This window comes from Lepisosteus oculatus, unplaced genomic scaffold (genome assembly GCF_040954835.1).
Source record: "Lepisosteus oculatus isolate fLepOcu1 unplaced genomic scaffold, fLepOcu1.hap2 HAP2_SCAFFOLD_812, whole genome shotgun sequence".
Lineage (NCBI taxonomy): Eukaryota > Metazoa > Chordata > Actinopteri > Semionotiformes > Lepisosteidae > Lepisosteus > Lepisosteus oculatus.
In genome coordinates, this window is record NW_027168375.1 from 1 (window position 1) to 27,327 (window position 27,327).

The 27,327-nt window shown below is 45.9% G+C and overlaps 10 non-coding genes across 10 annotated transcripts; 3 read left to right on the forward strand and 7 right to left on the reverse strand.

Annotated features, from left to right (window-relative positions):
• Positions 1-918: 918 nt before the first annotated feature.
• On the reverse strand, positions 919-989 carry trnag-gcc (transfer RNA glycine (anticodon GCC)). Its single transcript has one exon. It is a non-coding gene; the product is annotated as a tRNA-Gly (tRNA).
• A 1,695-nt stretch (positions 990-2,684) lies between these two features.
• On the reverse strand, positions 2,685-2,766 carry trnas-uga (transfer RNA serine (anticodon UGA)). Its single transcript has one exon. It is a non-coding gene; the product is annotated as a tRNA-Ser (tRNA).
• Positions 2,767-7,601: 4,835 nt separating this feature from the next.
• Positions 7,602-7,743, reverse strand: LOC138235519 (U4 spliceosomal RNA). Its single transcript, XR_011188209.1, has one exon. It is a non-coding gene; the product is annotated as a U4 spliceosomal RNA (small nuclear RNA).
• Positions 7,744-8,913: 1,170 nt separating this feature from the next.
• LOC138235518 (U4 spliceosomal RNA) lies at positions 8,914-9,055 on the reverse strand. Its single transcript, XR_011188208.1, has one exon. It is a non-coding gene; the product is annotated as a U4 spliceosomal RNA (small nuclear RNA).
• A 227-nt stretch (positions 9,056-9,282) lies between these two features.
• On the reverse strand, positions 9,283-9,399 carry LOC138235520 (U5 spliceosomal RNA). Its single transcript, XR_011188210.1, has one exon. It is a non-coding gene; the product is annotated as a U5 spliceosomal RNA (small nuclear RNA).
• Positions 9,400-10,345: 946 nt separating this feature from the next.
• trnan-guu (transfer RNA asparagine (anticodon GUU)) lies at positions 10,346-10,419 on the forward strand. Its single transcript has one exon. It is a non-coding gene; the product is annotated as a tRNA-Asn (tRNA).
• A 1,540-nt stretch (positions 10,420-11,959) lies between these two features.
• trnas-uga (transfer RNA serine (anticodon UGA)) lies at positions 11,960-12,041 on the forward strand. The gene has a single exon. It is a non-coding gene; the product is annotated as a tRNA-Ser (tRNA).
• A 1,554-nt stretch (positions 12,042-13,595) lies between these two features.
• trnar-ucg (transfer RNA arginine (anticodon UCG)) lies at positions 13,596-13,668 on the reverse strand. The gene has a single exon. It is a non-coding gene; the product is annotated as a tRNA-Arg (tRNA).
• Positions 13,669-14,860: 1,192 nt separating this feature from the next.
• Positions 14,861-14,934, forward strand: trnan-guu (transfer RNA asparagine (anticodon GUU)). The gene has a single exon. It is a non-coding gene; the product is annotated as a tRNA-Asn (tRNA).
• A 3,651-nt stretch (positions 14,935-18,585) lies between these two features.
• On the reverse strand, positions 18,586-18,658 carry trnar-ccu (transfer RNA arginine (anticodon CCU)). The gene has a single exon. It is a non-coding gene; the product is annotated as a tRNA-Arg (tRNA).
• Positions 18,659-27,327: the final 8,669 nt, after the last annotated feature.

Below are 27,327 nucleotides of genomic sequence, written 5' to 3' on the forward strand. Positions count from 1 at the left end.
TGTTTAGTATATTTAGTCCCTAATGCCGAAAGAAATGATCATTTGTTTAACATGCACGGGTCTGTCTCAAAGGATGCAGTACTCCTGAAGGGTCTCAAACCCTACATTTCGGATGCCTAGCTGTATCCCTCACATGTGGCACCTCAGAATGACTTCTAACCTTACCTGTGGTGTATTCAGTCCCTATTGCTCAATGCACGGTGTACATACTGCATACATGTGTCTTGAGAATGAGGAATGGGCCCCTGAGACAGTCATTTGCCTGTTTCACAAACAGGGACCTGGACCTAGACCTGGCCCGTACAGGGCTCAAACCCGCGACCTTGGCGTTATTAGCACCACGCTCTAACCAACTGAGCTAACCAGCCTCACGACAGTGCTCCTCTCTGTGCTGCAAAAAATCAAACTCAGGGAATTTCTTTTGTCCTCCTTTGAATAGAAAGCCGTGTAATCAGTGTACGGGCTTTCTCGTGCAGTTTCATGGTTCTTGTAACCCAAATCCTACACTGGCCTGAAGTGCCCCCCCATTTCACAGCATTTTTCAGCTGATTTAAAATGTACCTAAAGGAGAAGCATTATTGAAGACCATCAATTACCAAGAGCTTTTGTCAAAGGTTTTGGTGGTCATTTTGAATGACCACAGAGCGCTGTGACCTCGGTTTTACATCTCATCCAAAAGACAGCGCCCTTTTACAACACAGCATCTCCGTCACTATACTGGGGCATTGGGACCCGCACAGACCTCAGGGTGAGCGCCCCCCCGCCGGCACCATTAACACCGCTTCCAGCTGGAAGCTTTGTTTTTCCCTGTAGCTCATCCAGGTACTGACCTGGCTCACACCTGCTTAGCTTCAGTGGGTTTTCAGTTGCGAGTTGCAAGGGGATGCAAGTGATGGAGCCGCTCGCTGCAAAAGCCACTGCATTGGCCGGGAATCGAACCCGAGCCTCCCGCGTGGCAGGCGAGAATTCTACCACTGAACCACCAATGCTCAGTGCCTGGGCCTTCAAAAAAGACGCTTTTTTGGTGCTCTGTGCAAAACGCGTCGACATCTGCTTCCAGCTGCAAAATGCCATTTGCGGACGCTGAAGAACTTATTTCTAAGGCAGCGGGTACAAGCGATTGGGCGTTTTAAAACCACCAGGAACAGCAAAGAGGCGCGCTTCTTTGCTTGAGCCGAAACACACCGACTGAAAGTGGACAACGTAGTCGGCAGGATTGGAACCTGTGCGGGGAGACCCCAATGGATTTCTAGTCCATTGCCTTAACCACTCAGCCACGACTACAGCAAGCCCCACTGCCGCTGCGTTCTTGCTACAATCTTACCTGGATCGCGAGGCGCCGGCGGAAGCCTATTTCAAAGTCGTTCTCCGTTTCAAAAAAACATTTCCAAAATACAAGCCTTGCAGACAGACACGCCTCAGAGGACTTAAGGGTGGCTTCATGTCGGAATGATAAAGTCTCCCCGTCCGGACATGAAAATGCCACTTTGTTACACACAAAAAAAGAATCAACAACAGAGAAATGCCCACAAGCATTTGAAAAGCCGCACCACGTCGCACTTGAAATAGCTCTTACATTAGTGGTAGACACAGGAATCGCCTTTTTATTTACGCTCTTACCAACGCGATGGAAAGCAAAACAAAGCAAAGCAGAGCAAAACAAAACGAACAAACGAAAACCCTCACGTCCTGCACTTGCATATAACCCCGTTACGTGCCCAAGCGGTATTGTACGTCATCCTAGCACTGCACCCCGGGTCGTACGGTATATGGGAACGAGCACACGCCACGAATCGTCTCGAATCACTCCCTACAGCTGTAAGGCGCCTTGAAGCGTGCACCCCCAACATTCTTCTTTGCGCATCTGTGAAAGGTAAACTCTTGAGCAAACTCTGAACCAGCTCTAAGGAAACTAATCCGATTAGACGTTACTTTGACTCATCTTCTTACGCTCAGTTCCGGATTGCTCAAACTCCAGCTAGGGTTAGGGTTAGCATTCCCACGCTACTTAGACACTTTGTTTACGCTCAGTGCTGGATTTTGGGAACTTCAGGACGAGTGGGAATTTTCTCCTATCTGTCCATTCTGTTTTGTTTTGGAGACTCTTGGCTGCCTATGTTGTTCAGTGCACCGTGAAGGAAACATTTTCCAAAACTGTGTCAGCTCAAAAGTTGTAAGAAAACCTCTCCAGGTGCTTTAACTCTCTTCATTTTTGTCATTTAATGTGACACTCGATGTATAACTGGAGCCTCACATATGCAAATGGTGAGGCTCCAGTTCGACACCCAGTTCCACACCACTTTACAGTATATGACAAAAGCATGGCAGACTGTGCCGGACCAGCTGGTAAGTTCCGCTTATTTTGACCATATTAAACATTGGAAATCTTCCCACTTGCATTTGTGACACTTGATTTTGGCTCCACCTAAGACACTCTTAAATCTTCAAACACTTTTCTCTTCTCCCGCAACACACTTGTCTGTCGGCACTATGTGGCAGCGTTGCATGACAACCCATCTCACCACGGAAAGAAACCTAACAGCTTTGGTAAGAGAGTAGAATTACCTGAAGAACTGCTTTCCATGGAAGCAGGACCAAGCGATGTAGCATTTTTATAGTACCAGGAAAGGAGAAGCGGCACTTCGCCTTTGCCGCACAGGCACAAGGTGACGTGCGGCAGACGCCGTAGTCGGCAGGATTCGAACCTGAGCGGGGAGTCCCCAATGGATTTCAAATCCATCGCCTTAACTACTCGGCCACGACTACAGCGAGCTCGCCGCCGCCGCATTCCTCCTATAATCTAACACGGAGTGCGAGGTGGCTGCGGAAACCTTTTTAAAGTCGCTCTCTGTTAAAAAAAAAACCTTTCACAAGATACATGCCGGCAGACAGACACGCCTCAGAGGGTTTAAGGCTGGCTTCACGTTCAAATGATAAAGTCTCCCCGTCCGGATGTCAAAATGCAACTTTGGCAGACAGAAAAAACATCAACAAACCACAAATGTGGACAAGGATTTTACAAGCTGCACCACACTGCACTTTCAAAAGCATTTACATTCGTGTTAGACGCAGGAATTGTCTTTGTTTTGCGCGCTTACGAACGCCATAGAAAACGAAACAAAACAAAAGCCCTCAGCTCCTGTACTTGATTATAACGCCGTTACGTGTCGAAGCAGGAATTTACGTCATCTTACCACTGCAACATGGGGAATAGAGGGAAATGAACACACGCTACGAATTGTCTCAATCACTCCCTAGAGTCGTAAGGCACATTGAAGGGTGCACCCCCATCATTAATCGTTGGGCCTCTGTAAAAGGAAAGCTGTTGAGCAGTCTTTGAAACAGCTCGGATGAAACACTTGATTGCTTCCATGTGCATCTGGAGCCCACTTCTTATTTTCACTTCACGCCGCCCAAAGCATTTCTAAAACAGGAGATTCGCGTTTGGGAATGCGCCCTGCCCTACAAATAAAACAGGTCTACGGGTCTGAAACCTGCTCCACGGAAAACAGTTCTGTTGCGCTTTTGATCAAAGGGAGATTCTCTGTTCTTACTTTTTGATTACATAACACCCAAAGGGGCTTCTTTGGAGCTGGATTCCAACCAGCATCCTAAAGTTTCTTGGCGGTATCCTTTACAGTCCTCTGTTCGGTCGACAAGGAACAGAAGGGGGCAGCTTTCCTCACACATACAGTGCAATGTACTGTAGTGTTCCCCTTCATTGAATTCGCAGTTCTGCATCAGACCTCTAACTCGTTTCCTTAGCTTGGATTTAAGCCACGAAGCAGGCTTCTACTGTATAAACGTCTAGAGGAATCACAAACTATTTGAGAGGCCATCATCCCAGGGGGAACTGACAAAGTCTATCCCTAAACACCTAGCGCAGTCTCTCGAGAGACTGTCAAAAATCGCTTTCTCCGTTTGTGCTGCAAGTAAGTGAAAACGCGGTCTCAACCCAGAGCCACTTGGCAGCAGTGGCACGTAAATACTGTTACTGCCACTGCTCGATACCGACGTTAGCCTACTATACCATGTTCAGCCACCGCTAGAAAATGTAAGGCTCTAGTACTGGAGCAAACAAAAGGAGGGCCAACGTCGAACGGGCACACATGTCAGACATGGAAACCGACAAGAGTGGGATTTGAACTCATACATGCAGAGCACAATGGATTAACAAGCCATCGCCTTAACCACTCAGCCACCTCGTGAACAGAACTGGGCTGTCCAGAAATGGGTTGGCGCGCTCCAGATGATCTTTTTCTTTTTTTTCCCTCGTACTCGAGGGTCCTTTTCCTGTTCCACATGCGATTTCAACATTTTCCTTGGGAGATGTCAAGCCAGCAAGCCACTGCTGTGGTTCAGTGGCCAGTGTGGAGTTCAGTGGCCCTGTTGTACACAGAAAGCACATTGAGCTCCTTGGACATGAAAAGTTCCAGATAAAAGCCATTTGTCATCCTTTCTCTTGGTGTCGATGTTGCTATTGTATGTAAAGGTGGCAACTTGCTCAGCGAGCAGGCGGAGCACACACCGAATGCAGATGTGTCTGAGTGGCGTGTCCAAGTGGCTGCAAAAGGACAATACTCCCGGGGTGCCGTGGCTTAGTTGGTTAAAGCGCTTGTCTCTTAAACAGGAGATCCTGGGTCCGAATCCCAGTGGTGCATTCTTTGTTCTGTCTTCTCGAACAGAACTGGTCCTTACAGACAACCGCCTACGTCTAGACTTAATTAAATGCAAGTATTCATTTCCTGTCTTGAATGACTTGTTTTTCTTAAAATGGATGCAACTTGCAAAACATGAAATACAAACCTCGCTAATCAGCGCTCGCGGCTGGCAAAAAAAAAAGAAGTCAGCAATGTTTTTTTCTTTAACCTTAAGCCTGCTAATGGAGAAGAAACTAGTCGCCACATCACATACATCCGTTTCAACGATAAGAAGGTAACAACTATCCTCACTCCAGAGTAAATCTCACGTTGAGGGCATATTTTTTTCCACTTTACCATGAGTCGGGCTCAGCTGCAGAGAGGCGAGAGCAGAGCAATGAGGTCAGGGGGACAGGGGAGTCACACGCTGGCAGTTTGAACACGCGGAAGATCACTGAGGGATCCACAGTATGTGGACCCTCCGTGCGCCATCATTCCACACTCCAGACTCTGAATCCTGCCATCCGAGTTAAGATCTCGGCGGAACCTGAGGCGCAGTTCTTTCTTAAAACGTAATCTGGTGAGCATTTCTAGAATCGTACTTGTATAGATGCAGCCTTTAATGTGTTGCTAGGTTAAAATTTATGACTTCTTGAACTTCAGTAGGCAACTGCCCTCTTGATTTCGGATTTAATTTCTTTATTACAGGGGCGCTTTCATGATGACAGAGTCATGTTCAGGTACTTTGCTTGATGGAGGAAGCTCATTTCGGACTCTGTGATCTGCTCACCTGGAAAGGTCTGCTGTACTACTACAAGAGAGAAGTAGAGTCTGGAGGAAGGGACAATTTTATGATGCTTTGGAAGGTAATGTTTTTTTTTTCTTTGAAATCGAAATGAATCAGAATATCAGTGCAAAAGACAAACTCTTGGTTTGGTTTAAAGAGATATGGTTTTAAAACAGACAAAATGTAGAAAACAGGTGTTTCTCACTTTTGGAAAAGAATGGACCGGGGATAATATTTTACTAGTTGCAGTGCTAAGCTCACTGGGTTACAGTCCTGCAGTGTCACACCAGGGCCAGTGGTGCAATGGATAATGTGTCTGACGATGGATTAGGAGTTTGGAGGTTCGACTCCTGCCTGGCGCTGGTTGTTTTTAAACGCATCAGGCTACTCCCTTAGTAGCCTGTGCTACTTACTGCATTGTAATCGTACCCAGTAAGAGATTTCCTTCATGTAAATGAACTGCACCTGACAGCTTTAGAAAAACACCTGGGCTCAGTACGGTGCTGAGAGCTCAAGTTGTGTATAATGTAATAATTTAGGTAGAATAGATTCTAATAATATAATGATCCAGTGTGCTGCACTACTTCACTGTTTCACTGCTCTATGCCTTCTGGAAATAAATCCTCAGACTACTTACTGCCCTGGGCATGTACCAATAAATTACAGGAGCACATCTATATATCACTGCGTTGAAGCAGGAGACACAATCACTGCAAACACATCCTAAATACAGTGTTCCAGCACCTTTGACCTCATCCAGAACGTATCATTTCTTGAAAGGAATTGCTGTCCGAATGCACATCTGAATCCCAAACAGAATCTCTAGTAAAATCCGATCATTTGTGAAACAGGTAAATGTCTCAGGGGCCCATTCCTCATTCTCAAGACACATGTATGCAGTACGTACACCATGCATTGAGCAATAGGGATTAAAGACACCACAGGTAAGGTTAGAAGACATTCTGACTATATTCTAAAATATTGGACTCATATTCTTATGATGGCAGACATGAGTCTGTGTTTAAAACCGGGGTTAATGGACATTATATGACTGTCAATTCTGTTTTGTTTTGGAGACTCTTGGCTGCCTATGTGGTACAGTGCAGCGTGAAGAAAACATTTTCCAAAACTGTGTCAGCTCAAAAGTTGTAAGAAAACCTTTCCAGCTGCTTTAACTCTCTTCATTTTTGTCATTTAATTGTCTGTCGGCACTATGTGGCAGCGTTGCATGACAACCCATCTCACCACGGAAAGGAACCTAACAGCTTTTGTAAGAGAGGAGAAAACGACCTGGCCTGTATGGAGATCGAACCCACGACCTTGGCGGTATTAGCACCACGCTCTAACCAACTGAGCTAACCAGCCTCACGACAGCAATCCTCTCTGTGCTGCAAAAAATCGAACTCAGGGAATTTCTTTTGCCCTCCTTTGAATAGAAAGCCGTGTAATTCAGTGTACGGGCTTTCTCGTGCAGTTTCATGGTTCTTGTAACCCAAATCCTACACTGGCGTGAAGTGACCCCCCATTTCACAGCATTTTTCAGCTGATTTAAAATGTACCTAAAGGAGAAGCATTATTGAAGACCATCAATTACCAAGAGCTTTTGTCAAAGGTTTTGGTGGTCATTTTTAATGACCACAGAGCGCTGTGACCTCGTTTTTACATCTCATCCAAGAGACAGCGCCCTTTTACAACACAGCGTCTCCGTCACTATGCTGGGGCATTGGGACCCGCACAGACCTCAGGTTGAGCGCCCCCCCACCGGCACCATTAACACCGCTTCCAGCTGGAAACTTTGTTTTTCCCTGTAGCTCACCTTCATCCGGGTACTGACCTGGCTAACAAATGCTTTGCTTCAGTGGGTTTTCAGTTGCGAGTTGCAAGGGGATGCAAGTGATGGAGCCGCTCGCTGCAAAAGCCACTGCTTTGGCTGGGAATCGAACCAGAGCCTCCCACGTGGGAAGTGAGAATTCTACCACTGAACCACCAATGCTCAGTACCGAGGCCTTCAAAAAAGACGCTTTTTTGGTGCTCTGTTAAAAAAGCGTCGACATTACCTCTTTCAAAAGGCTTCACTTTCCTAGTCACATTCCAAGGCTCATTGAACCCGGGCTGTTTCCTCCAGCGGTATAGTATTGCAGTTAGACAGCACGATGCCTGCAAGACTATGTCACGCTCTGACGAGACTGTCAAAAATTGCTTTCGCCGATTGTATTGCAAACCGGCGGAAGCGGGGTATTGGGAAAAGTTTTCAACTAGCAATAATCGCGCCTCGGCTAAACCTCACAGGCTACGATACTGCCAATGCGCAAATCTGACGGTTGCCAGGCAACCGCGGGGATCCTATGGAAATCGTTATCAATCGTCTCATGGCATGTCGTTGCTGTAACGCTTCATATTTGTCGTCTTCTTCTTCTAGCTTGAGGTTTTGAAGAATTTCATGACAGACAAGGGCTCCGTCGGGAACAAAGGGCGTTGTGAGAAAACCGTTGCTTATTTTCAGCAGCAGAAATACAACCCTTTAAATACAAGATGACAGAACAATGACGAAGGGCATGCCGGGAGGAACTCATGCACTACAGAGGAAAGGGGGCGGGCACGTACAGTTCACATTCAAGCCACAAGTACTCTTCTCGGATGTTGCACAAACAAATCCTAACGTCCTGAAAGCATTGCAGCATGTTTGTGTCCCACTTCCCGTGGCTGCAGGACGACTGACACGAACGGACAAACACAATCTGTGGCGTTTAGTGTGACATAGTCTTGCAGGCATCGTGCTGTCTCACTGCAATACTATACCGCTGGAGGAAACAGCCCGGGTTCGATGAGCCTTGGAATGTGACTAGGAAAGTGAAGCCTTTTGAAAGAGGTAAAGCACTGCACAACGGAACTGAGGGAGAATCTTACAATGATTTCGAATGAATTCTGTATGCGTTAAAAGACAGCTATACACAGAAAACATGCAGGACACTGCTCATGATGTTTCCCGAGCCGAAACACAGTGCGTTTTTCCAAGCCATCTGACAAAGCCCGCCCACTGAAAACTGCAGTAGATCGTGTAAAGACGTTCAACTTTGTAACTACTGCACGCACAGGAAGCAGAATAAATTCCTCTTTTCAAACTGTCAAAGGTTTGCTTTGCGAACGCTGCAGGGCATCGCACAATCTCTTTTGAACGGGGACAAACGATTTCTTATGGGGCGCAGTAAGTACAGACGTTTAAAAAGCTCCACTCATGCCGACGATGCAGCATGAAGAAGCGCAACCTAACGTTTGACAGACAAAAGCCGGGCGCCGCTACGAGCAATATGAAATCAAACTGACAGCACACGGCGTTTCGCGCTGACTCAAAAGTGATCTCGACAGACGCTGTTCTCTGCATAACGCTGAAAGAGCTAAAGAGCGTTTCTGTTGAGACGTAACAAGCTTGTTTCTTTCTACCATGATGTTACCATGACAAAATCTGTCTTTAAACACCTTGCTCAGTCTCTGACGAGACTGTCAAAAATTGCTTTCGCCGATTGTATTGCAAACCGGCGGAAGCGGGGTATTGGGAAAAGTTTTCAACTAGCAATAATCGCGCCTCGGCTAAACCTCACAGGCTACGATACTGCCACTGCGCAAAGCTGACGGTTGCCAGGCAACCGCGGGGATCCTATGGAAATCGTTATCAATCGTCTCATGGCATGTCGTTGCTGTAACGCTTCATATTTCACAGCATATTCCCGCCCCCCAAAGAAAAGAGCGCCAATCAGAGAGGCGGAGACCGAGGACTCGCAGAGCAGACGGCCACAGTCGCCGTAATAAGAGCGATTGTGAGCGGTTTTAGTTTCTCTCTTTGACCAGCCCAGCTGCGCCCCACCCGAAGGCAGGGAAGCACAAAAATTGTATGGAACTCATTCATGTTCCTCTCCATGGAAATCTTTAGTAAAAGGCAAAAGATTTGTACGAGATGAAGAGAAACCAGAGTGCGTGGCTGGACAGCTGCAGGAGCCCAGGCCGCCTTCAAGGCCTCTGCCCTGCCGGTCGTGGTTGGCAATGCACCTGGCCTTACAAACGAGCCAGTGGGGCCCGTTCAGCTCTGGGCTCATCGCCTGCGGCTCTCGGCTTACCTGGCAGGGGAGATACCTTGATCAGCCTGTAGTTAGAGTAGTTGGATTGTTTTCTTGTTTTGTGGAAGCAGTGTTTGTTTTGCAGTTTGAGATGGCAACCTTTGGATCCCGCAAGAATGCTGTACGTTTTGAGCTTTTGGATGACCTCTTCATGGATCGTATGCAGTTCAGCAGAAAAGTGTTACAGAAGGAACGTGGCTTTGAACCTCGGCACTTGGATTTCATCTTCGCTCTCCCAGGTCAGAAAGCATTTGAGGTTGTTTTTGCTACCTATTCTCTGTTTGAACAATGTGTGGATGTGTTTGAGGCAAAAAGAGGGAAAGTTCCTGCCCTTGAGAAGATCAACTTGCAGCCTCTGACACAGAGAGAGAGGAAAACGGTGCATGTTGTTATGTTCTCGGAACTGGCAAAGACGGAGGACATTCACACCTGGCTTAAGCAGTACTGCACCGTCCACCATGGAACTGAGGTTAGAGATGTTGACGGTATAAAAACAGGAGCAAGGAAATTCGAGGTTCGCTTGCTACCGGACAATGTAAATGGAGGCTTAAGGCACCTGCCCTCTACAATCCGGCTGGGCGCCTGCAATGGCTATGTTTTTTATGTGGGACAACCAAAGGTGTGTCGGCGCTGTGGTGTTGTGGGACACCTGGCATCGTCCATACATTTCAAAATCCATACAGCTTGTGAAAGATGAAATCCATTTCTTGGTTGTCAGTGGAAAAAGATTGCCGGCTGCAAGAAGCGCAAGTGATTGTTTTCTTTGACCATAAACCTGCAAATGTAGGGAGCACAAGTGGCTGTCAGTCTCTGTGGCGCAATCGGTTAGCGCGTTCGGCTGTTAACCGAAAGGTTGGTGGTTCAAGCCCACCCAGGGACGCATGTCTCAGTTTTTCCAATGTAAACATCATCACCGCTAAAGAAGATGGCGCAGAAGGCTCCACAGTCGAAACGTTGTGCTTCTTTTCTTCTCTTTTCAGCATGGAGTAAACCTTTGCTTGATCCTTTGCAGCCTACGCATGCTGACACAGCTACCTTTCTCTTAACGCGCCTCAATCATTATTCACCAAAACCATCAGCAGAATGTGTCGCCTTTGTGGTGATGTCACTCCTCTGCTTCACAAATGTCCTTAGTGACGGACCATTTCTTTCTGCCATTTTTCCGGAGCGGTTATTGATTGCTCCATCATTTCCCTCATACTTTCCATCCCTAGATTGAAAAAAAAAAAAACAGAAACAGGCTGACAGGACGACAATCAAATTGCAAAAACTCATCAAAGCACTCGATAGAGTATTTGAATCCACAAGTAGCTACGAGCAACTTTGTCCTGGCTTGCATGAAAGTCGGAAAATGTCAAAAAGAAAAAGATGGTGGCTTTTTCATATCTGTTCTTTTATTTTTAGTTCGTTGGCTCTTCTGTCCATTGTCCTCCTGCCTGGCTCTTGACCTGTGACTGTCTGAACGCACACATTAGACTTTCAGGCGGGGGATTTGTCCTGAGCCTCTGTGAAAGACCCACCCACCCCCATAAATAACTGCTCTAGAAACACATGAATGCAAAACTAAACCACAGCTTAAAGAGGAGCTCCAACTCAGTGCCATACTAATGTAAACGAAGTAATACTAAGACATGTTCTTATGGATTTGTCTTACCTTGAGATATGTAATTGGATTTCAGGATTAACTTCCTCATTCAATGTACTGGTGATTCTTTGCCTGGTCAGTACCTGGGTGGGAGACCTCCAGCGAACAATTAAGCTTGCTGCTGGAAGTGGTGTTAAGAGACTCTTAGGATCTTCCAGAGGTGTCTGTCCAATAGCACTAGTTGCCTTAGAGCTGGCTCAAACATTGCTCAAGAGTCTACCTTTCACAGATGCGCAAAGATGAATGATGGGGGTGCACGCTTCAAGGAGCCTTCCAACTGTAGGGACCGATTAGAGACGATCCGTAGCATGTGTTCGTTTCCATATACGCCCCGTGTCTCAACGGTAGGACAGAGTCAAATACTGCCTCGACACGTAACAGCGTTATATTAAACCGCAGGACTTGAGGGCTGTTTTGTTTGAATGTTCAAGGCATTGGTAAGAGCGTAGGTCAAGGGCCATTGGTGCATCTCCTGTAACTGGAGTAAAAATGCTATTCAAAGTGCAGTGACTAAAATCGTCGTCCACATGTCTCCGTTGTTGATTGCTTTCTGTCTAAGAACGTTCTGTTTTCATGTCCGAACGGGGAGACTTTATCATTCCAACTTGAAGCCACCCTTAAGTCCTCTGAGGTGTGTGTGTGTGTGTGCTTGCACGTATGGCGTAAAAGGTTTCTTAAACGGAGAGCGAACTTGAAAAAAGTTGCCTCCACTGCCGCCGCCGCCTCGCACTCCCTGTTCGATTGTAGCAAGAAGGCAGCGGCCGCAGTGCTCGCTGTAGTCGTGGCCGAGTGGTTGAGGTGACAGACTTGAAATCTGTTGGGGTCTCCCCGCGCAGGTTCAAATCCTGCCGACTACGGCGTCCTTTGCATTTGGTTGCGTGCGTGCGTGTAAAAGGACCAGCGCCGTTTAGTTTTCGCTGGGACCTTTAACACTCTAAATCGCCTGGACCCGCAGCCTGTGAAATCGATTCTTCAGCACCCACGATGGACGCTTTGCCGCTGGACACAGATAACGATGCTTTTCTGCAACGAGCTTTCCAGCTGAATTTTCTCAGCAGCTCCGTACTGAACCTGTTCTCCATTGCAACATAGCGGAGGGTCGTCACGTCTATAGCAAGGCTGTGTAGGACCGCATACGCCACAGTGACTTGTACACAGACCACATGACAGGCAAGCAAAATACACTTTTAAAATTCCAAAGACTCACAAGGTCAGAGAAACAGCGATGACCTGAACAGATCTGTTACAGAAGTCTAGGTTGACCTTTTTAGAGCTGTAATTGCATTTTTGTTTAATAGAAGATCAAATCTACTCGCATGTACCAGCACATTACAGTTTATTGATGTTAATTCTGTTTAAGTAATAAGATTGCTAACGATGTTGGACTTTAGCCGGTGTTTTTTAGAACAAATTGCTTACACTTCTGTAAGGAATACCCAGTACGTGCCTTTGTCAGTCATTGCTCACCATACCTGTAACTTTCTTATCTAACTCACTTCCTCAAATGGTGAAGGTCCACAAACATAAATGAAAAAAAAACCCTTGTTGTAGATGAGGTGCACAAAAAAGCAGCCCCTGATAGTGTATAACACATTTATACTATTGCAGAGACACATGTAACATATATATACTGTATATATATATGAAACAGAAATAGAAACAGAAACAGGAATCGCTTACTCACCTGGAGAATCTCTGTAGGAATATCTAGCATTTATCAATGGAAATAAAAGCTGCTTTAATACAGTGCATGTTCAAACTCAAACCCTCAGCTGCTGTTCTTGTTTGTTTTGGGACAAATTGCAACTGAGCATCGCATGAGCCGTTACGTACCCTTATCTGTTAGGGAATTTCAAGGGAGGAGTTAGGTCAGAATGGGTAGGCTGCAAAACAACAAGTAAAGATTTATTCCAAGATGAAACGTTGTGGCGGTTTTCTTATCTTTTCAGCATGGACTAAACTTTTACGTGTTCCTTATATGCTATATATGTATATATTAGCACCAATGTCGTTCTTAAAAACTAACATGAAATTGTCAGGGACATTCAGCTATATACAAAGACGAGACAGACAAAGTAATAATTCTGTATTAACGTGGCCTACATATTGACGCAATGGTCGAACTAACTGACATGTTCTGATTCAGATCCCCTGCAGTTCATGCCAATTAGAACAATAGCAATGCTGAGTCCTCCCCACCCTACTGAGCACAAATTCAGCTGCTCTCCAGTTCTGTTCTGCATGTTTTTTCATTGCATTTGAGCTCGGAGCTGGAGATGATCTCCATACAGTTCTGTGTTCACCAGCCCGCACTTGCGTGCTAATTTACGGGTTGTGGCAAATGCTTTTCTATAGTTCACATACATGACGCCAACCTGTTACCGAGGAACCTGAGAGGTTTAAAAGCCTCACGAGCCAGGCAGGACTCGAACCTACAATCTTCTGATCCGAAGTCAGACGCGTTATCCATTACGCCACTGGCCCATAGAACATGCACTTGCACTCCACCACAGAGAGCTCTACACTGCTACTAGTAGTACACTTCCCCATCTAAATTTTCACAGCAAGAAACTTGTGTTTCCTACTATTTTTATCAGGTTTAAAATATCATCTCCTTAAAACAGAAAAAGTGTTGATGTGTCGTGCTGAAATTCCGATTGATTTTGAATTCAAAGAAAAAGGTTTTCTTCCAAAACACCATGAAATTGTCACATCTTGCAGACAATAGGTGTATTCCATGTTGAAAAGAGAAGAAAGAAAACCATGGAGCCTTTTACAGGTGTGAGGCTTCTTCAGGTGTGAGAAGACCTCACAGTCGAAACGCTGTGTTTCCGTTCTTCTCTTTTCAGCATGCAATAAACCTAGTACTTGTTCCTTTTCAGCCGAGGCATGCTGACGTAGCTACCCAGCTGAACATCTTGCAGACTCTACAGTACTTCTCTCCTGTAGAAGTAAAGCAGGGCTTGCTGGGTGAGCTTTTGCTCCAGTAAATTAGGTCACGTGTCATGTTAAATCACTTCTTCTAAACACAACATTTGCTGGTGCTAGCTTTCCCCATGAAAAGAGACATTTCCCTTACAGTACATGACATATCGTTTTTATTCTATCAATAAGTATAGAAATTAAACAAAAGAAAAAATGGTGTCACCAAAGAATGCACAGCTCTGTCGCCTTGGGGAGGTGTCAAGGGCATTGAGCTCCTTGGACATGAAAAGTGCCCGATAAATGCCATTTCTCATCATTTCTCTTGGCGTCAGTTCTGCTATTAAATGGGACGGAGGCAACGGGCTCAGAGAGCAGGTTAAGTGCACACCGAACGCAGATGTGTCCAAGTGTCTGTAAAAGCGCGGTGCTCTGCTGGCGCTGTTCCCTAGTGGCTTAAAGTGCCCGCCTAGTAAGCAGGCGATCCTGGGTCTGAATACCAGCGGTGCCTCTCTCCGTGTCTTGTTGTGCCGAATGTATCATTTCAGACAAACATGTACAGCTTGGTTCAGTTTAATGCAAGAATTCATTTCCTTTCTGGAATAACTTGTTTTTGAAGAAATCCATACAGCTTGTGAAAGATGAAATCCATTTCTTGGTTGTCAGTGGAAAAAGATTGCCGGCTGCAAGAAGCGCAAGTGATTGTTTTCTTTGACCATAAACCTGCAAATGTAGGGAGCACAAGCGGCTGTCAGTCTCTGTGGCGCAATCGGTTAGCGCGTTCGGCTGTTAACCGAAAGGTTGGTGGTTCAAGCCCACCCAGGGACGCATGTCTCCGTTTTTCCAATGTAAACATCATCACCGCTAAAGAAGATGGCGCAGAAGGCTCCACAGTCGAAACGTTGTGCTTCTTTTCTTCTCTTTTCAGCATGGAGTAAACCTTTGCTTGATCCTTTGCAGCCTACGCATGCTGACACAGCTACCTTTCTCTTAACGCGCCTCAATCATTATTCACCAAAACCATCAGCAGAATGTGTCGCCTTTGTGGTGATGTCACTCCTCTGCTTCACAAATGTCCTTAGTGACGGACCATTTCTTTCTGCCATTTTTCCGGAGCGGTTATTGATTGCTCCATCATTTCCCTCATACTTTCCATCCCTAGATTGAAAAAAAAAAAAAAAACAGAAACAGGCTGACAGGACGACAATCAAATTGCAAAAACTCATCAAAGCACTCGATAGAGTATTTGAATCCACAAGTAGCTACGAGCAACTTTGTCCTGGCTTGCATAAAAGTCGGAAAATGTCAAAAAGAAAAAGATGGTGGCTTTTTCATATCTGTTCTTTTATTTTTAGTTCGTTGGCTCTTCTGTCCATTGTCCTCCTGCCTGGCTCTTGACCTGTGACTGTCTGAACGCACACATTAGACTTTCAGGCGGGGGATTTGTCCTGAGCCTCTGTGAAAGACCCACCCACCCCCATAAATAACTGCTCTAGAAACACATGAATGCAAAACTAAACCACAGCTTAAAGAGGAGCTTGTCATGACCGCCAGGCAGTTAAGACCAACTCTTAAGCAATCTAAACAGCACCAGCAGCGGGTGATTATTAACAAACGCCGCCGCACGAGTTAACCCACCTGCACACACTCCACCGTGCGGTACGCAGTGCTATTTTTACCATCTTTACCTGCTTCCCGCTGGTATTGAGTCTACTCCTTGAGAGCTCTACCTGGCGTTTTTTCCATTACCTCGTTTATTCTGGATATTGGACTCCCCTTCTGCCTTTTCGACTTTGGACCTCGCCTCTCACCTCGGACTGTTTGCCACCAGTGTTCTCCCTGGATTACGACTTACCTTACGCCTCTTGACCACGAAACAAAGCAAAGCAGAGCAAAACAAAATGAACAAACGAAAACCCTCACGTCCCGCACTTGCATATAACGCCGTTACGTGCCCAAACGGTATTGTACGTCATCCTAGCACTGCACCCCGGGGCGTACGGTATATGGGAACTAGCACACACCACGAATCGTCTCGAATCACTCCCTACAGCTGTAAGGCACCTTGAAGCATGCACCCCCAACATTCTTCTTTGCGCATTTGTGAAAGGTAAACTCTTGAGCAAACTCTGAACCAGCTCTAAGGAAACTAATCTGATTAGACGTTACTTTGACTCATCTTTTAAGGGACCCTTGTTAATTGGAGAAATCAATGATTTCGAATGAATTCTGTATGCGTTAAAAGACAGCTATACACAGAAAACATGCAGGACACTTCTCATGATGTTTCCCGAGCCAAAACACAGTGCGTTTTTCCAAGCCATCTGACAAAGCCCGCCCACTGAAAACTGCAGCAAATCGTGTAAAGACGTTCAACTTTGTAACTACTGCACGCACAGGAAGCAGAATAAATTCCTCTTTTCAAACTGTCAAAGGTTTGCTTTGCGAACACTGCAGGACATCGCACAATGTCTTTTGAACGGGGACAAACGATTTCTTATGGGGCACAGTAAGTACAGACGTTTAAAAAGCTCCACTCATGCCGACGATGCAGCATGAAGAAGCGCAACCTAACGTTTGCATTCCTAGCAAATTCCTTTTATTTTTTGATAAATAAAGACAGTCTTGTTTAACAAACAACACACACAACATTTTACATTGTCAATTCAATTCAAATCAATGTATTTCTATATAGCGCCTTTCACAACAAGGTTGTCCCAAGGCACTTAACAATGCAAGTTGTTAAGAGCCTTGTGTCTAATATGCCGCCTAGGTAACGTGCTGTCTCTTTGAGGCAAATGTTTAAATCCTCTGAGTTAAGTGCTGAAGTTATAGTAGTCCTATCAGTATTGTTGCCTCCGATCAACAGATCCTCATTTTTCTCAGAGTTGAGTAACAAAAAGTTTTCACACATCCAAGTATTTCCTTCCTTAATGCATTTAACTAAACTGATAATAGAAGAGTTGTCGTTTGGTGTAAACAAAATGTTTATTTGAGTGTCATCAGCATATGAATGAAAGTTCATATTATTTTTTCATATTATCCTACCTAGCAGCAGCATCTAGAGAGAGAGAGCAATATTGGTCCCAGCACTGATCTTCTGGTACCCCAAATTGAACTGGTGACATTGATGAAGCAGTACAATTATTAGATATTTGAACATAATGAAAACGATGAGTTAAATGTGAAGTAAACCACTGAAGGACGGTTCCAGATAAGCCAACCTCAAACTCAAGCCTGTGTAACAAAACAGAGAGGTCAACCGTGTCAAAGGCAGCTCTAAGATCTAGAAGCACAAGCACTGTTGCATTCCCCGCATCAGTAGCTAAGAGAATATCATTTACGACTCTTGTTAATGCAGTTTCAGAAACCAGACTGAAATTTCTCAAGTATATTATTTGAATCCAGATACGATTGACGTTGGGCAACAACTATTCTCCCAAGACTTTTAGATTGAAATGGGACCTTTGAGACAGGCCTGTAGTTGTTAAGAACTTGTGGATCCAAATTTGACTTCTTAAGGAGCGGTCTAACAACCACTACCTTAAATTGATCAGGTACAACGCCTGACGCAAGCGATGCATTCATCATGCTAATTATAGGTCCTGCCAGTCCTTCGAGGGAATCTTTGACTAGCTGAGTGGGGATGGGATCTAGCGAACAGGTGGTTGACTTTGTCTTACGTCTGTGTTCATGAGTCCACCATAAGAAGAAATCTGAACAGGAGTGGTGATCATGCGAGGTCACCATGGAGGAAACCACTGCTCTCCCCCCCAAAAAAACCACCACTGCCCCTCTCAAGTTTGCTAAAGACCACATGGATGTTCCACAGCAACTCCTGGAACAATGTTCTGTGGACAGACGTGACAAAAGTTGAAAGTTAAAGGAGTACATCAACAACAGAGTGGCTGAAACAGAAGAAATTCCGTATTTTGGGATGGCCAAGTAAGAGTCCTGACCCCAATCCCATTGAAGTACTGTGGCGTGATCTGAAGCAGGCCGTTCAGTGCAAGACATCCCAAAAATATACATGAACTGAAACAGTTTTTCATAGAGGAATAGGCCAAAATACCTCCTAACCGCTGCTCAGGTCTGACCAGCCGCTACAGAAAGTGGGGGTTGAGGTTTTTGTCATAAAGGAGGTTCCACTAGCTCCTTAATATAAGGGTTCACGTACTTTTTCCATCAATGACCTTGATTGTTTAAACCATTTGGTCAATAAAGAAACAGCAATGTCAAATGTTGGGCGTGTGTTGTTTGTTAAATCACACTCTCTTTATTAATTATTATGACTTAGATAAAGATAAGATCACATGTTAGGAGCCATTCATGCAGAAATCCACATCATTCCGAAGGGCTGTTTACAAAAGTTTTTCTCCCAACTGTATGTGAGAGAAAAGCAGAGACGCTCACTGAGTAAGGTGGGGTTGTAGCTTTGCAAATCACAAGGACATTTGTATGCTCAAAATGGGACAGGAGCACCCCAGATGGGACTCGAACCCACAATCCCTGGCTTAGGAGGCCAGTGCCTTATCCATTAGGCCACTGGGGCACACTGGGGAAAGTTAGGCAGCAGAAGGTTTACTGTGACCTGAGAAGGACCGGCATCCAATCACGGTGGTACACACACACACACGCTCTCACTCATCTGAGCTACACGGCTACCAAGATGATCTCAGGTGCGCCGAGCTGGTACGGAACATATTGAACTGATCGACGGCGAATTGTCTCTCAGACAGGCTTTTCACCTCTAAGCTCCCTGACTGACAGTGATCAGCTAGGTAGTGAAACAGTCAGCTGCTTCTAAGCCTTAAACAGCTGCATCGCGGCGCTTCCACAGAGAGATGATTTGAAAGCCAAACATCGCCCATTGGGAACACCTTACTATCACTAGTTTAAGAGACTCTTAAGGTCTTGCAGAGGTGCCTGTCTAATAGCATGCGCTTTGCAAGCTATAGGTGTTTAGGCTGAGGCAGAATGCCTGTTAACAAAATGTTTTTCTAAAGGGGCCTCGCACTCTTTTCCAAGCAATGGTCACCATCCCCACCGAGTGTCACAATGTGGTCATGTCCTAGGACATCACCTGTTAGTCTCCATTTGTCTGCCACCAACACTTTAGGTTACGGGGTCACAACCGCACCCCGGAGACCAGAGGAGCCGTTGGCGTTCTGGCGGCGCAGATTGGGCTGAAGGTGGGGCGCTTGAATCTCGCTGTTGGAGGCCGTCTGAAACTGACCCAAGCCTTTCCCTTGAATTAAATGTAAATAAGAAATGAACCCCAGATGCACATGGAATCAATCACGTGTTTCCTTTGAGCCGTTTCAGAGACTGCTCCAGAGTTTACCTTGCACAGATGCGCAAAGATTAATGATGGGGGTGCACGCTTCCAGGCGTCTTACAACTGTAGGGACTGATTAGAGACAATTCGTAGCTTGTGCTCATTTCCCTCTATTCCCCGTGTTGCAGTGGTAGGATGACGTAAATTCCTGCTTCGACACATAACGGGATTATAATCAAGTGCAGGAGCTGAGGGCTTTAGTTTTGTTTCGTTTTCCATGGCGTTCGTAAGCGCGCAAATCAAAGGCAAATTCCTGCGTCTAACACGAATGTAAATGCTTTTGAAAGTGCAGTGTGGTGCAGCTTGTAAAATCCTTGTCCACATTTGTGGTTTGTTGATGTTTGTTCTGTCTGCCAAAGTTGCATTTTGACATCCGGACGGGGGGACTTTAACATTTGAAGCCACCTCGCAGTCCGTGTTTGATTATAGGAGGAATGCGGCGGCGGCGGGCTCGCTTTTGTCGTGGTCGAGAGGTTAAGGCGATGGGCTCGAAATGCGTTGGCGACTCCCCGCGCAGGTTCGAAACCTGCCGACTCCGGCGTCTGCCGTACGTCGCCTTGTGTCTGCGCGGCAGAGGCGAAGTGCTGCTTCTCCTTTCCCGGTACTATAAAAACGCTAAATCGCTTGGACCCGCTGCCATGGAAAGCAAGACTTCAGATAACCACACATTTTGCGTTCGCACCTCTGGTGCTCTACTTATGCCTTTGAAAACCTAATGAATAAAGCTGAAAGAACCGACACGGTATGTAGGTGCTCGTAAAGCACGCAGTAAAGAACTGTTAACAGCAAGGGTTTCAGTGGGTTAACTGAGGAGAAGGCGTGATCACTAATTGTTGACTTTTTATTTGGTGTTAGAAACACTCTTACTGTGCATGACGTGCAACAAATGTAGCCACAGAAATTGCATCACGCTTTCATGTATGCTATTGCAGACCCCAACGTTGCCTAGATAGAAAACCGAAATAGCCGTGGGTTTGCTTGCTGGTCTGAAGGATCTCTCTTCGAATCTCTATCATTTGTCAATGGAAGTAAAAGGCGTTGCAATCTCATACGTTCAGAATCAAACCCGCAGCTGTTGTTCGACTTTATTTCTTGACTAATTACAACTGAGTGTCGCATGAGCAGTTACGTAAACTTGTCTGGTATATTTGAACACAAATGCCGTTCTTCAATTAAAACTAACAGTACATTGTCAGGGACATTCAGTTCTATACAAACAAGAGACAGACAAGAGAATATTTCTACCTTTCATGTGGACTACGTGTTGACTTACTGATCGGAATAATTGAAAAGTTCGGGTCCATAGCGGATGCAGTGCGTGCTAATTAAAACAGCAACGCTAAGCTCTCAGCACCGTACTGAGCCCAGGTGTTTTTCTAAAGCTGTCAGGTGCAGTTCATTTACATGAAGGAAATCTCTTACTGGGTACAATTACAATGCAGTAAGTAGCACAGACTACTTAGGGAGCAGCCCGATGCGTTTAAAAATGACCCGAGCCAGGTAGGAGTCGAACCTACAATCTCCTGAGTCGTAATCAAACGCGTTATTCATTGCGCCACTGGCCTTGGTGTGACGCTGCTGGACTGTAACCCAGTGAGCTCAGCCCTGCAACTAGTAAAATATTACCCCCGGTCCATTCTTTTCCAAAAGTGAGAAACACCTGTTTTCTACATGTTGTCTGTTTTAAAACCATATCTCTTTAAACCAAACCAAGAGTTTGTCTTTTGCACTGATATTCTGATTCATTTCGATTTCAAAGAAAAAAAACATTACCTTCCAAAGCATCATAAAATTGTCCCTTCTTCCAGACTCTACTTCTCTCTTGTAGCAGTACAGCAGACCTTTCCAGGTGAGCAGATCATAGAGTCCGAAATGAGCTTCCTCCATCAAGCAAAGTACCTGAACATGACTCTATCTTCATAAAAGCGCCCCTGTAATAAAGAAATTAAATCCGAAATCAAGAGGGCAGTTGCCTACTGAAATACAAGAAGTCATCAATTTTAACCTAGCAACACATTAAAGGCTACATCTATACAAGTACGATTCTAAAAATGCTCACCAGATTACGTTTTAAGAAGGACCTGCGCCTCAGGTTCCGCCGAGATCTTAACTCGGATGGCAGGATTCAGAGTCCGGAGTGCGGACTGATGGCGCACGGAGGGTCCATGTACTGTGGATCTCTCAGTGATCTTCCGCGTATTCAAACCGCCAGCGTGTGATTCCCCTGTCCCCGTGACCTCATTGCTCTGCTCTCTCCTCTGTGCAGCCGAGCCCGACTCACGGTAAAGTGAAAAAAAATATGCCCTCAACGTGAGATTTAGTCTGGAGCGAGGATAGATGTTACCTTTTTATCATTGAACAGGATGTATGTGATGTGGCGACTAGGTTCAATTTTGTATCCTCTTTAAAAGATTAAGGACTGGGGTGAGCGTGATTTACCACCCTTTCAGCTAAGAACCCGACGTGCGCACCGTTTAAGCTGCATAAACTCGGTCGTTTAACTCTTCTCCATTAGTAGGGTTAAGGTTAAAGAAAAAAACATTGCTGACTTTTTTTATTTGCCAGCCGCTAGCGCTGATTAGCAAGGTTTGTATTTCATGTTTTGCAAGTTGCATCCATTTTAAGAAAAACAAGTCCCGTTAAAGACAGGAAATGAATACTTGCATTTAATTAAGTCTAGCCGTAGGCGGTTGTCCATAATGACCAGTACTGTTCGAGAAGACAGAACAAAGAAGGCATCGCTGGGATTCAGACCCAGGATCTCCTGTTTACTAGACAGGCGCTTTAACCAACTAAGCCACGGCGCCCCGGGAGTGTTGCCCTTTTGCAGCCACTTGGACACACCTTTAGAAAAACATTTTGTTAACAGGCATTCTGCCTCAGCCTAAACACCTATAGCTTGCAAAGCGCATGCTATTAGACAGGCACCTCTGCAAGACCTTAAGAGTCTCTTTAACTAGTGATAGTAAGGTGTTCCCAATGGGCGATGTTCGGCTTTCAAATCATCTCTCTGTGGAAGCGCCGAGATGCAGCTGTTTAAGGCTTAGAAGCAGCTGACTGTTTCACTACCTAGCTGATCACTGTCAGTCAGGGAGCTTAGAGGTGAAAAGCCTGTCTGAGAGACAATTCGCCGTCGATCAGTTCAATATGTTCCGTACCAGCTCGGCGCACCCGAGATCATCTTGGTAGCCATGTAGCTCATATGAGTGAGAGCGTGTGTGTGTACCACTGTGGTTGGATGCCGGCCCTTCTCAGGTCACAGTAAACCTTCTGCTCAAAAAAAGTGAGGTAAAACCTCACTCTGCACAGTAAAACCTCAAAAAAAAAGTGAGGTTTTATTTAATCTCTGACCAAGGGAAACGTTTCATTTTTTCAAAGAAATGTTTGTTAAAAAGTAAAGTCATAGTTCGATGGGATTCAATCATAGACCGTGTGATATGGAAGTCAGGAACCTAACCCACAGCACCACCAGCACAGTCATATGCTGAGTGCTGAAAAAGCACTACAGAAACATTATCGACAGACAATGTACAGCGTGTACTATTCTTGTGTTGCGGTACATGAATATAATTATATCGTTATTAATTTCTAATTTATAACTTTATTAACTTTATAAATTTATTAACGTTATTAATTAATTTCACGACGCACAGACAGGGCGCGGGGAGCCGCCGCCTGCAAACACAGCTCCAGGCAGGACTCCACTCCACAGGAGCCGCAGAGCAGAGGAGATGGGGGCAGCTTAGCTCCTGTGCAGAGACCTGAGCTGCTGTTGCTGCAGACACTGTCTTTTCTGCACTCGGGGTAGGAGTGAATGTTGAGTTGCCCTTAGAAATGAAGCAGAGCACTTCAACGGCACGGGTGTGTGTGTGTGCGCCCTGGTGATTCTGGGAGACAGATCGAACCTGGGCTAAAAGAGAGGGGGCTTAGCCGTCTTCCATTTGCTAGTTTAAAGTTGTACAACCCATTTGTATCTGCTAGGCGGCGCAGTCGCCGTGCACAAAGAACGCTTTGAAAAGCGTCAAAGGCAAGTCATTCTGAGTTGGTCGTTTGTGTTTTCCGTTCAGACGCGAAATGCTGAAATGATCTCTCGGCTCCTCGGTTGTCATTTCTGCTCCGTAAAGGAATCACAGCACCCGTCGGCTTCCAGCACGGTGGGTCGGGACACGATGCCGGGGGTCGGAGAGAGCGATGTCTTCCTCGTTAGTATAGGACCTGTCACCTGTCCCCACCTGTCACGCGGGAGACCGGGGTACATCAGGACGCGCATTGAAGTGAAAGCAGGATGCGCTGCGACATGCACTGTGCAGATCCCGCCACACTAAGAGGTGAGTGGGTCTGTTCGATCACAGCGCTAGGCGAATCCCCAATCCCCTTTTGTGCGTGGCGACAAAAGAAGTCTGTTTCCGCCCGGCTTTGAACCGGGGACCTTTCGCGTGTGAGGCGAACGTGATAACCACTACATTACGGAAACGGTGGTAAGATGTGCCCAGCGGCCCAGCGCTGAGCTTCGCCATTGCGATTCAGCTGCTTCCAGTGCCTTTATTGGAGTGTGCTGATGGACCGTGCTCTCTCTCCAGAGACCAGCACGCCTGTCATGGACGGAGCAGGAAAGGCGCCGCCACATTCTACAGCCCTCTCCACGCAATCGACGAAATCGGGCTACTGAAGTGGAGAAAATCGCCTCTCCAGAAAGTGCAAATATCATCTTGGAGAGTATAAATCCTATTGCCGAAGGTCAGCCCTGTCTACCAGAGTGACCCTCCCACCTCCTGCAGCGATGGTCAGCTCGTCTCACACGCGAGAAGTTTTGGCTGGAAACAAGCGCCCCCTCTTCTCGCACAGTTTGCACGTTCGAGAAGGATCTTCTTCACATTCGCCCATGCAGTTCCCAGTCTTGTGGACGAGGACAAAAAGAGCACACAAGGGCTCATCCAGGAGTTGAACCCAGGACCTCCCACACCCTAAGCGAGAATCATACCCCTAAACCAATGAGCCACGGCAGCACTTTCCATTTTATTCTGTCAGCGAGCTTGAGGACGGGGGAGAGGCGTCATTCGCTCGTCCAGTCAGACCTTCATCAATAAGTCAAGAAAGCCGCAATTACACGACTGCCTTGCAGACGAAGGGCAGTGAACTGCACCCGGTAAGAGGGGAACAAGCGGCACTAGGCGACACCGAGGCATGAGCCCCAGCGAGGGGGGTTAGCTTGCATGGTACAGCGCTCGCTTTGCATGCGAGAGATAACGGGATCATTTACCACGTCCTCCAGGTGTGTGCTTAGAGCTTGATGTGCCGAAAGGTGTCCTTTAGCCTGTGGTCACGCCTTGCATGGAGAGCGTCATGCAGCTGTCAATCATTTTGCAGCCACGCCCCCTCTTCATCTTCTCTCTGCCTTGAGCGTCTCCGCCACTCTCTCTTGACATTTCATGTCAGCATGTCAGAAGTCCGAGTGACGTTTTTAATGGCTGAGTGAGGGCACGATGCTGAAGCAGAGAGGCCACTTCAGCCAGAGAGACTTGTGCTAGGTGAGATCTGAAAAACGGACTCGCAACAGAAACAGACCAAAAAAGTATCGGTGAGATCAAAAGGCAAATGCAACATCCAGCAGAGGGCGTCTAAAGATTAGGGAACGGGCGACTGAAATCCATATGAGGCAAACTTTCCAGCTGTGTACTGCAGCTGGCCTCGTTGGCGTAGTTGGTAGCGCGTCAGTCTCATCGTCTGAAGGTCCTGAGTTTGATCCTCACACGGGGCAGGGCTGCTTCCTCTCTTGCTCTTTTCAAACACTTGCGGCAACTGTTCGCTCATAACCACGTCTGGAATGCGTGACCTTTACACGGGGGAGAAGCAACGCCGCATCCCTTTTCTAAAGAACATTCACATTCAGAAATAAGTCAAGAAATTTGCCATTACTTTAGCTCGCGCTGCTGTCAGCCTGCCCATGTTGCCAAAGAAAGATTCACTCGGCGTCAACATGACAGAACAGCGATCACTTGAAAACACTGTTCCACACTCCGTAAGCAAGAACTTCAGTGTTTGCAGTCACCCGATATGCCGATAGTCAAAGGAGCACAAAACATGAAGCGTCAAAAGACAAGATGAGTTGATGGAAAGAGCCTTGAATTGATGAGCACAAAAGTTCAGCTCGTACAATAGGCAACGAAGGTCCCGGCGTCATCATCGCACTTGAAAGGACTGCCTTGCAGACTAAGGGCAGTGGGAGGTTGCTGTTTTCAGATGGAGGCATTGGGATGGTGGGCCGAGATCTATTCTTCTTAAGGAATTCTTCATCGTGAAAGATCGGTCCACAGGTCATCCAAAGAACTTACAAATTTTTTGGACTCAGGGAATCACGTGCTTCCGGAAGGGAGTGAAGTGATCAAACACATGACATGCCCCCTTGATCTCACATGCACAATTCTGCTGCAACATGCACAGCTACCATCCACACCAGGCAGTGGGGCTTCAGCAGAATTTGCTACGCCACCTGCAATTACATATCCAGCTGCACACATATACATGGCCCCTCTGTCCTTTTCAGGATCTCAAAAAAAAGCATAGCGTGGTTTTCCTGTAACCTGATTGACCGCATCTCCCTCAGAATGTGCCCCGTTGCATTCATTGCTGAAGCAGGACGGAGGCTAACGGACATGCCAGAACAGTTAGGCTCAGCGATCTCTCCAAAATATTGTGGTTGTAGTGGAAGAAATATGGTTTAAATTGTACCTTGGTATTTCAAACTCTCTCTAGAATGTTATCCTTTTCTATTTTATTTTGACAGGAACTGGCTAATGACACTAGATGAAAAGAGAAGAAAGAAATCACAACGTTTCGGCCGTGGAGCCTTCTTCAGGTGTGAGGGCTCCACGGCTGAAATGTTGTGTTTTCTTTCTTCTCTTTTAAGCATGGAATAGACCTATTACTTGTTCCTTTGCAGCCTACGCATGCTGACACAGCTCCCCACCTGAACTGCTAATGATGCCTGGTAGTTTGTGGTACTTGGGTATTGTCTTATGTTTGCTCAAACTGCATATGTGTGATTGCATATTTTTGGGTATTTTCACATGTCAATATTTAATTCACTGACATTCCTGTATGCTTGGAAGAAAGGTAGATTGGATTTGGCACAGGACGCCTGCCCATATTAGTTGATCATTGTTGGGCTGGAAAAACAATGATAAAAAGTGTATGAAAAAAGCTCTCTCCAATATTTCCCTTCTCTTCGCCATGGTTACACTGCCTGTTCTTTCTGTCTTTTGTCCTTCTACAAAGATTCCAGGGCTCTTTTTCCACCATAATATCAGAAGCCAAAAAATAACCATCTAATGTGTAAACAGCATTTGTAATGTTGGTAGCTGGAAGAGGTTAAGTATGTTTGCAAGACCTAGTTGATTACACCACAGACTTACTTTGTTGTTGTCAGTTTTTTTTTCTCTTTTAAAGGCTGTAGGTGGGGTGTGATGGACTGTACCACTATCATAGAAGATTTTTTCAGGACACATCCCAGTTCCATAGTAGAATTTATCAATAGTAGAATTCCATAGGACATTATTTACCAACATATTACCCAGTGTGAGACTCTGCCAGTAAACCTCAGAGCATTGAGTTCTCCACTGATAAAGATGGCTGTCTGAAGTCATGAAATCCACTGCTGGAATGCTTGAGAGACTGTAATTGAATCTTGGCTGGAATTAGGCTTTCTATTAGTGTTGATTTTTGGGAATTATGTGGTAAAAAGGGAAAACTCCTTTACTTTAGTCACTTTGAATGTTCAAATGTACAGAACCTGCAAAACTAAGCAATGAAAAAAATCCATCAGCACTCTCATGATAGCATAACTCATAGTCTCTGCTGTTGTGTAACAATACACACTTTCAATT